Genomic DNA, 10,421 nt, shown 5'->3' with positions numbered 1-10,421 from the left:
GCACAGCAGTGTGCTCTGCTGCCAGCGTCGAGTGGCAGACGTTTGACACGGTCAAAAGTCATGTGGGAAAACGGGAAAATGTATGCATAGCAACTCCCTCTTTCATTTTCTAAGACTGCAGTTGCTGCCATGCTCATGCAATACATGCTCATCATTGGTGTTCCTTCTCTCATTAACCCCACTGAGCAGACAGACAGTAACCAACCAATTAAAAACAAAGAAGTTCCTCAGCAGTTAATTGAAAATCAAACTGAAAACCTTGTGTTCAATGTGTTCAATTGCTGTTATGTGTGTCACATAACAGCAATTGTTATGTCTGTCTCCTCTAAAGTTTGTGGGGTGATGTTGGCACAACATATAAGCAACCCGATCGAGACAGAGAGAGCACATCCCCCCGTCATCGTTAAACTCTCTCTTGTTTGTTGCAGAGGCTCTGTGCACAAAAAAGTTATACCAGACTGCAACAATGAATACACACGTGTTGATAGTGACCTACTCTGCTGTTGTGCAAAAAAAAAAACAACCAAACACTCCATGTAAGAGACAACTGGAATATGCTCAGAGTTGAGGTTTAAGTAAAAATGCGTAACATATGCACTCACAGACATTCAGATTCTTTTGCGTGATAGCTGCAGAGCTCTGGGAGGACACTAAGCCAAGAAAGATGTGATATAAAAGACGAGGCTGGGCGGATTGGGCGGGTTGGAGGGAAGGGGGGGTCGGCGGAGAAATGTGCAACATATTGGAAGTAGGGAGATGAGAGGGGAAAATAGGAGAAATAATAGATGGTAGGGGAGAGGAGGGCATGCCTCTACTGGTGTGGCTCCTTTTCACACGTATTCTGAGGCTTACGTAAACCCTCCATCTGCCACGCACCTTAACCCAATCACCCTCCCAACACACACACACACAGGCATGTGCATGCACACAAGAGGTTGGCATAATGTCTGAGTCTGAGTGCCAGATGTATTTGTTGCCTCTCTCTTCTTTTTTCTTTTTTTCTCGGTTTGTCCGTCTGCTTTGTCTGCCAGGCTGCCTGCTAGCACTCTGTCAGCTTGTAATTCAGTCTTCCTGCCTGGCATTGTATCATTTACAGATACAAGTCCATGCTATTAAAACATGCCAGTGATTTTTTTTTGTCCCTTTAACTGGCTGAGGAAATGACATCTTGATTACTTGTTCTGTGTTTAGTCCTCTGACTGGTAACCGAAGCGTCAGAGCTGGTGATATCATGCCTTTTGTTTAAAGTGAGCAGAAAACAAAAACAAACAAGAAAACTACAAAAAAAAACTTCCATGTAAGGGAGTTTACAGTCAGTGTGAGTACTTTGTCACTGTCTTGGTATTTTGTTTTGTTCTGCAACTCTGTGTTTTTAGTTCCCTTATTTCCCCTGTGCTGTGTGTCCCCCTGTGCCCCCTCTTTATGTCAGTCCTCATGCTTTAGTATCTTCATGTTTCAGCATCATATATCTTTTCATTTCTTCCTGTTTTACTATGTTTGTCTTTCCTCACGTCTTGATTTGCTTTTACTTCCTGTTCCAGTTTCCCTCTTGTGTGACTGTCTGCTTTGCCATCCTCGTTTTCACCTGTTGCTGATTACCTTCTCCTGTGCCTTATTCCCCCTCCTGTCACTGCATAGACCGCCTGTTTATGACCCTCAGCTTGACATTGGTTTTTGTTCTTCCTTTGTGACTTTGTTTATCTATGAGATCTTTTTGCCACTATCCATCCATCCATCCATCCATCCATCTTCATCCGTTTTATCCGAGGCCGGGTCGCGGGGGTAGCAGCCTAAGCAAAGAGGCCCAGACCTCCCTCTCCCCAGCCACCTCCTCCAGCTTATCCGGGGGAACTCCAAGGCGTTCCCAGGCCAGCTGAGAGATATAATCTCTCCAGCGTGTCCTGGGTCTGCCCTGGGGCCTCCTCCCGGTGGGACATGCCCGGAACACCTCACCTAGGAGGCACCCAGGAGGCATCCAGGAGGCATCCTTGTCAGATGCCCGAACCACCTCAGCTGGCTCCTTTCAATGTGGAGCAGCAGCTGCTCTACTCTGAGCCCCTCCCGGATGGCCGAACTTCTCACCCTATCTCTAAGGGAGAGGCCAGCCACCCTTCGGAGGAAGCTCATTTCTGCCGCTTGTATCCGCGATCTCGTTCTTTCGGTCACTACCCACAGCTCGTGGCCATAGGTGAGGGTAGGGATGTAGATCGACCGGTAAATTGAGAGCTTCGCTTTTACACTCAGCTCCCTCTTCACCACGATGGACCAGTGCAGCGTCCGCATCACTGCGGCCGCAGCACCAATCCGTCTGTCGATCTCCAGCTCCCTTCTCCCATCACTCGCGAACAAGACCCCGAGATACTTGAACTCCTCCACTTGGGGCAGGAACTCATCCCCGACCCGGAGTGGACACTCCACCCATGGAGAACCATGGCCTCAGATTTGGAGGTGCTGATCCTCATTCCCGCTGCTTCACACTCGGCTGCGAACCGTTCCAGTGCAAGCTGGAGGCCCTCACCCGATGAAGCCAACAGAACCACATCATCCGCAAAAAGCAGAGATGAGATTCTGAGGCCACCAAAGTGAAAGCCCTCTGCCACTTGGCTGCACCTAGAAATCCTGTCCATAAAAATTATGAACAGAACCGGTGACAAAGGGCAGCCCTGGTGGAGCCCATCACCCACCTGGAACGAGTCCGACTTATTGCCGGCAATGCGAACCAAGCTCTTGCAATGGTTGTATAGGGATCGAATGGCCTGTAGCAATGGGCCAGACACCCCATACTCCCGCAACACCTCCCACAGGACACCCCGAGGGACACGGTCGAATGCCTTCTCCAAGTCCACAAAACACATGGTTGGGCAAACTCCTATGCACCCTCAAGTATCCTGGAGAGGATAAAGAGCTGGTCCAGTGTTCCGCGACCAGGACGAAAACCGCATTGTTCCTCCTGTATCCGAGGTTCGACTACCGGACGAACTCTCCTTTCCAGCACCCTGGCATAGACTTTCCCTGGGAGGCTGAGTGTGATCTCCCTGTAGTTGGAACACACCCTCCGGTCCCCCTTCTTAAAGATGGGGACCACCACCCTGGTCTGCCAGTCCAAGGGTACTGCCCCAGATCTCCATGCAACATTGTAGAGGCGTGTCAACCAGGACAGCCCTACAACGTCCAGAGCCTTCAGGAACTCGGGGAGGACCTCATCAACACCAGGGGCTCTGCCACCAAGGAGTTGTTTAACTGCCTCAGTGACCTCGCCCGCGGAAATTGGCGGGTCATTCCCCTCATCCCCAGACTCTTCTTCCTCCTCGGAAGATGTGTCAGTGGGATTAAGGAGGTCCTCGAAGTATTCCTTCCACCGCCTGACAATTTTCTCAGTCGACATCAGCAGCGCTCCGTCAGCACTATACACAGTGCAGGTAGAGCACCGCTTTCCCCTCCTGAGACGCCTGATGGTTTGCCAGAATCTCTTCGAGGCAGTCCGAAAGTCTTTTTCCATGGCCTCTCCAAATTCCTCCCACACCCGAGTTTTTGCTTCAGCCACTGCCCGAGCCGCATTCCGCTTGGCCTGTCGATACCTGTCGGCTGCCTCGGGAGTCCCACAGGCTAACCAAGCCTGATAGGACTCCTTCTTCAGCCTGGTGGCTCCGTTCTCCTCTGGTGTCCACCATTTGGTTTGGGGATTACCACCACGACAGGCACCAACCACCTTATGGCCACAGCTCAATGCAGCAGCTTTGGAAATGCTGAACATGATCCATTCGGACTCAATGTCCCCAGTCTCCCTCGGAATGCTGTTGAAGTTCTGCCGGAGGTGTGCGTTGAAGATCTCGTGGACTGGGGCCTCTGCTAGACGTTCCCAGCACACCCTCACTACGCGTTTAGGTGCACCGGGTTTGTCCAGCGTCCTCCCCCGCCACCTGATCCAACTCACCACCAGGTGGTGATCAGTTGACAGCTCAGCCCCTCTCTTTACCCGAGTGTCCAGAACACGTGCACTTATGGACACTCTTATGTTCGAACAAGGTGTTCGTTATGGCCTAACTGTGATTTGCACAGAATTCCAATAACAAAACACCGCTCGGGTTCAGATCAGGGAGGCCGTTCCTCCCAATCACGCCCCTCCAGGTCGTTACTCACGTGAACCCATTGAAGTCTCCCAGCAGGACAACAGAGTCTCCAGTCTCCTGCGGGAGGATGGGCCCATGTCTCCTCTTTGGGCTGTGCCCGGCCAAGCCCCATGGACTAAGGCCCGGCCACCAGATGCTCGCCCTCGGGCACCCTCCCCAGGCCTGGCTCCAGGGAGGGGCCCCGGTAACCCTATCCCGGCAGGGTAAACTGTTCCCTCGATGTTCTCTTCATAAGGGTCTTCTGAATCGCTCTTTGTCTTTTTGCCACTAATCGAATAAATTGAATGTTATTGTTATTTAATTCCTTGTGTCCTATTTTTGGGTCCTCGCGTCTTCAACATACCTTGCCAATACTAAAATGTTGAGTTTTTGGTTGAGACTACTCATTTGGTTCACTGGTACAATTTGAATTTGAACTGGAAATCTGGTGGTTCCAGATGTGTGCAGATGTGTTGCTCGTTTGCAAACTGAGGTGAGCTGAAATTGCGATCCTTTACTGTTTCTGCCCTCATCTAACCACACGTTGAATCCTAGCATTTACCATTTATGGAAACATCTGTAAAAACTGATAATGCACTGACAGTACAATGACAGTAAATTACATTTTCTGCTTTTTACTGGAATATTTCCATTAAAATGTTTCCAGCATCCAACCAGAAGACTCCACGGCAGATCTTGGATATGCTGAAGAGATTATTTCTGAAGAGATTATCAGCAGAGGGAGGTCTGGATTGCCTTGCTCATGCTGTTGTCCCAGTGGCCAAATGTTAATGTTAGAAAATGGATGGATGATTGCATTTGAAATAAAAACTTATAAACCATCTGCAAAATAAAAATATACCTATAAAACTATCCTCTACCTGTATAGCAGTGGTGTTAAGCTTAGTTTGAATAAAGGTCACCCCATCATATGAGACATACTGTATGAATGTTATTGTCATGCTTTATTGCATAGGCTTGTACACTTGCATGAAAAGCCCTCAACCTGTCAACAAAAAGGTGCTGTGCCATTATACCATTTATCCATAAAGATAATGCATTCTGATTACAGCTCTAAAATGAAACTTCTCCACAGCCAACTCACAAGTCTGTTAGATCATCAAGTTTGAATATGACAGCTGGTAGTTGCATGCTAACAAAACCAAACAAATCCTGATGCAAAAGCAAAGTGATGAATATTTAATCGTGTTTCTGCACACTCTTTTTTTATTGCTCAGCCGTGAAATTGTATTCAAATTTTTCAAATTAATTTTACAGTTTCTAACAGCCACTTAGCCTTTTCCTCTGTTTTGATGAAAATTGCTCTTACAGCTCCATCATTTTGGGATCTGGCTTGAAGAAGCGCACTCTGCTGTAGTCGACTGGCACTTTGTGATGCCTTTGTGTGCAGTTTTCAAGTGACGGTGCAAATTATCCTTGAAAACAGTGATTGTCTTGTGGCAAATGAATGCACAGGCCTCTGAAATTGTTCACCTTCAGGATCAACTTCCCTTTGCAGTGTGGATGCGCTTTCTTTTATGTCTGGTGTGTGCACGTGATGCAAAACCATACACACAACACCTAATTTGCAGAGGGCCAGATTTGGCCCACAGGCCCTTAGACTCACATATGTACTAAAAAGGTCAACACTATATAAAACTGTTTTATTACTCTGCTCCAATGTTAGCATGCTTTACTTACAGATAAAGATTGGTTGCAAGGTAGCTCTTGTTGTGCACACAGGCTAGAATGATAGACTTAAGGGATGACACTGACACCTATAAGCAGGCAGAGGGGTTTCAGTCATACATCAGCAGCACTGACATCTGAATGCAGCTGAGGACAAGACACGACATGGAGAGTTTGCTTTTACTCTATATGCACTTAGCTAATGTCAGCTAATGTTTCCATATGCTCTTGATGTGTGAGTGTGTATGGGTTCAAAGCAACATCTGCAGATACACACACACACACACACACAGACAAACAGTCACATCGTACCTATACTGTGCTGTACATACAAAAGGAGATGTTCTGCTCTCCATCGGGTTCTGCTGTTATCCTCAGGCGCTAAGCTGTGGTGTGAGGGGCACCGTGAGCAACAAGCACATACATGCAGAGTATGTCAAGTGTAAGCCTCCACAAAAAGCAAAAAGATTGTGGTTTGAACAGAAAGACAAAACAGCAGAATGCTCTTTACTGTATAAAAATGTTCTTTACTGTACTCAAACTAATCAGGGGATTCAGGTGCCGGAAGTCAAAAACCTTCCAACACAGCTTAGAAATGAAAATCAGTGCTGTGGAGGAGTCAAAGGGTCATATTAATGCTAAATACAGTTAATATTCACTTAAATGTATCTAATTTAATTTATCCAGTTACTTTAAATAAAACAAAAAAGGTCAAAAGGTCAGTGCTAGAAAGCGGCACTTTTGAGTGTACCTCCAACAGGCGCACACGTATATATGCTTTCTGATTCGCTGCCGCTCACAAACAAAAGGTTTAACCAGCTTCTTTGCAAACAGCCAGACCCAGAGATCTCATTTTAATGATGTCACACACGGCCAAGAGTGGAAGTAACAGTCTGAAGTCTGATCTTCTGTCTCACACTGATTCCTTGAACATACAGTAGACCAGCGATGTCAGACTCATTTTATATCACGGAGCAAACACAGCTCACTTTAATCTCAAGAGGGCCAGACCAGTGAAACTCCAACACGCCTACTACACATGTCATTCCTGAGATATCTTGACTATAAGAAGAGGGTACGGTTTCAGCATCATATCTCAGATAAAGAAATCTTTCAGCATGGCTTTTTGAGCTTAAACTGTAAGAAATGAAAAACTTTATCTACACGGGTGGATGACTGGATGAACACAAGTTAGACTGCAGCACTAAAGCCAGACGCAAACAACACACCAACAACTAAATTGGCACCATGTTGGAAAGACTATGGATTTTCTGGTAACCAGATGTTTGAAGACTGGCAACTTTTTTTTTTGCTATCTGTGTGTGTTTCTGATTAGCGTACCATTATCTCAATAATAGCAAAGAATGCAATAGCACACACTTTGCAGTTAAGGTTTCCTACACTGCACCAAAACACACACACACACATAAAAAGAGGGCACTCAAGGGCACAAACCCCCCACAGAGCATGTGCCCTAGGAGCCTGTCATTACTATCCTTTTATTTTTTTGTAGACTCAAACGTCTCATAGCTCCAACGTCCCTCTAAAAGGTTCGTCTCCACAGAGACAAAACCAGGAAATAATAAGAACAGGGAGGATGGAAGCCAGGGGGAAGAGAAAGGGGCAGACTGTAGAAAATAGGATAGGGAGACCATATGTTTTCTTTCCGCCCAGTTCAGCTGGCTTTGATCAAGAAAACACACTGGATTGTCTCTCCTGCTGTCAGACACACACACACACACAAGTCTGTGCATAAATTTACACAAGCGCTTCGATGAATCCGTAATATCAGCGTCAGAGAGAGGGAAGCCTACAAACAGACCTGCGACAAGTGCTTCCGATCTCCTTCGAGGAATCTGCGTCTTATTTGTGATCTTCTCCCTTCTCTTTACCTAAATGAGAGTTTCACTCTCACTGTATGTACAGTGTATGTACAGTACATACAGTCTGACTCTCATGCAGGCTTCCTCTCAAACGCCGATCAAAGACTGCATCAATATTTGTCAGTCGCAGGGCTCCGGCTCTTCTCGGGTCGATACTTGTTGCTTTATGTGGCTCTGGCCCCTATTATTGTTGGCTGTTGCATCATATGGTAGCTTTGATTTTGGAGAACAAAGGGTGAGCATATTTTTAAACATGGAAAAAATTAAAGCTGTGCCAGAGTCATAAAAAAAATATACAAATGGTGAAAAATCTATCAGCACCTTAACATCAAAGCATGATTTTATTAAAAAAAAAAAAAAAAACAGATAATAGAGAAATAAATATGATTCCTCGTGTCAGATTATAAGTTGAATGCATTCACTGGAGAGCTGCTGTCCCAGAAAAAAGAAGGAACGCAACGCCGATCTCATGATTTTTCTGTATTTTATCACTTGGCCACGGCTCGCAGCTGGCTCAAAGGTTAATCCTGTACATGCATCCTTCATTTTAAAGTGCTTTGTCTGATATTTCAAAATAAAAGCCTGAAATCACCAGTGGTTCAACACGTGTTTCTTGGGGTCCTTTTAGAAACTTTTTATACGTACCCAGACGGTTTACACAGCCGGGCAGTAAAATACCCAGGCATCAGCTGATTTGAACTAAACGAGTTTAACTAAAAGCTTTTTTTTTTCTTGTATTAATGTAGGGCCTTTAAAGTCTTCATATTTTGAGTGCATGTAAATTCCTGTGTTTCCTTAGCATTGTGTTGTTTGGGACAGTGGTTGCTGCTGTCACCTCACAGAAAGAAAGTCCTGAGTTAGAAAACACAAGCCAGCTGTGGGCTTTCTGTGTGATGTTTGCATGTTCTCCCTGTGCCTGTGTGGGCACCCTCTGGCATCCTCCCACAGTCCAAAGACATGCATGTTAGGTTAACTGGTGGTTCAAAACCTTCCCTCTCTCTCTGTATTGGCGATTCAGTGCACTGATAGGAGTGAGCCGAACCTTTTGTTTTATGACAGCTGGGACAAGCTTTAATTGTATAAGTAGATGAAAATGGTTGAGAATGACTTTTCCATCTGAGTAATTTTTCTGTTTTGACATATCAAGCATACTCATGTGGATTCTTTTGTTTTGCTTTTTGGGGACTGGTTCCCCTTCATGCACTAATTGTAATTACCTTAGTCATGCTAACATTTAGCTAAAGACAAAGCACAGCAGAGACCGATGAAAATGTCTTAGTTTTGTTATTATTAAAGTCATACACATATACATATATCCTTCTTGTTTTGGAGGAAATACTTTTCCTCCAAAACAACTTTTTTCTGTGTAAAACAAGTATTAAAAGCCATTAACCTTTTAAATTAGGGTCTTAATGTGTCTTTCTGTTTGCGTAATACCAGTTTCAACTTTCCACATCAGACGTTGCACACTGGACCAAAATTCAGTTCCAGACTATCTTTGCTGTCACACATCATCCTGAAATCAGCAGTGTTCATTGAATAGAAAATGTCTGTACAGATTTCATGGCAATCCATCCAGACATTTTGCTTTGATCTTAAACAAAGTGAACATAATTTTCTCCTGAGGATATATACGGCATTAACTGAGTACAGATGGAGGAAAACTCTGCATTTAGTTATTGAGAGATTGAGTGAATGTTTTCAGGGATTTCTTCGTGGAGTCTTGCATGGCAGATTCTCTTTAAGGTAAGGCAGAACGATACAGTCAATCCTCATCGTCTTATCCCGATATTTGCCTGTGAGCGCTAAACAACAAGGCATTTAAAAAAACAAAGTTGGATAAATATAAACTCACATCTAGTGCCAGATAAGAAGTTCAGGTATTACCAGTTAGTACAAAGATAATACTCTAACTCTAATTCATCCACTAGTTGCCAAAGTGTTTCAGTCTAACAGGGCAGGCCGACCCCCACACTGACACTCCCAGCCCTTATAAGTACAACATCTTTCACCAGCAGTCATTTTAACATGAAACAGAAGGTAAACCCAGGTGTTGCTCAGTTTATCCAAGGTTTACTTCTGAAAGCAGAGCCTTTACTAAGGTGCTCAGTACCACCTGTGTCTGCCTACTCCTTAATAACTGATGCTGAGAAAAGGGTGAATCTGTTGCATTCCCATAGGTTATGTCAGTGGTGTAAGTCAGTCAGACTGTAACAGCAAAACCTCAAACTGAAAAAATGGCTAAACAGACTGTGTCAGGCTGATAGTTATCAGTTACACAGTGAGGAAGGGTAGGCGTCAGAAACACCTCAGGCCACGCTGCTCTGAGGTCTGAGCTCATAATTTAAACAAAACCTGTTGGACAGCCAGGTGCGTGACCTTTTCCTACCATGAGAAAAATATCAAGAGTGACCAAAGGCTGTTAAAAAATACAAGAGTTTGTTCGTTAATTGGAAAAGAGCTGATGAGGTAAACAAAAGAGTGTTTGTTCATGTGTTTTCACTCTTTGTGAATCTGTGTTTCTCTTCGCTTCAGTGGGATATTTTCTAATAAACTCTTATTTACAAGAACATCTTGAGACACGCTCAAGATGCCTCCAGGTCAGGTTTATAACCTGAGTTTGACCTGAGATGACCTTCTGGTCCAGAGGTTACATTAGTCAGCTTAGAAATGACCTTCACAGATAAGGTATGTGAGTATGTGTGTGTTACTACTTTACACTGCGATGGAGGATAATGAA

The sequence above is a fragment of the Copadichromis virginalis genome, linkage group LG6, assembly GCF_057382275.1.
Source record: "Copadichromis virginalis isolate Kocher_CV1m ecotype Utaka linkage group LG6, C_Virginalis_male_GT1.1, whole genome shotgun sequence".
Classification (NCBI taxonomy): Eukaryota; Metazoa; Chordata; class Actinopteri; order Cichliformes; family Cichlidae; genus Copadichromis; species Copadichromis virginalis.
This window is presented reverse-complemented; position numbering follows the sequence as displayed.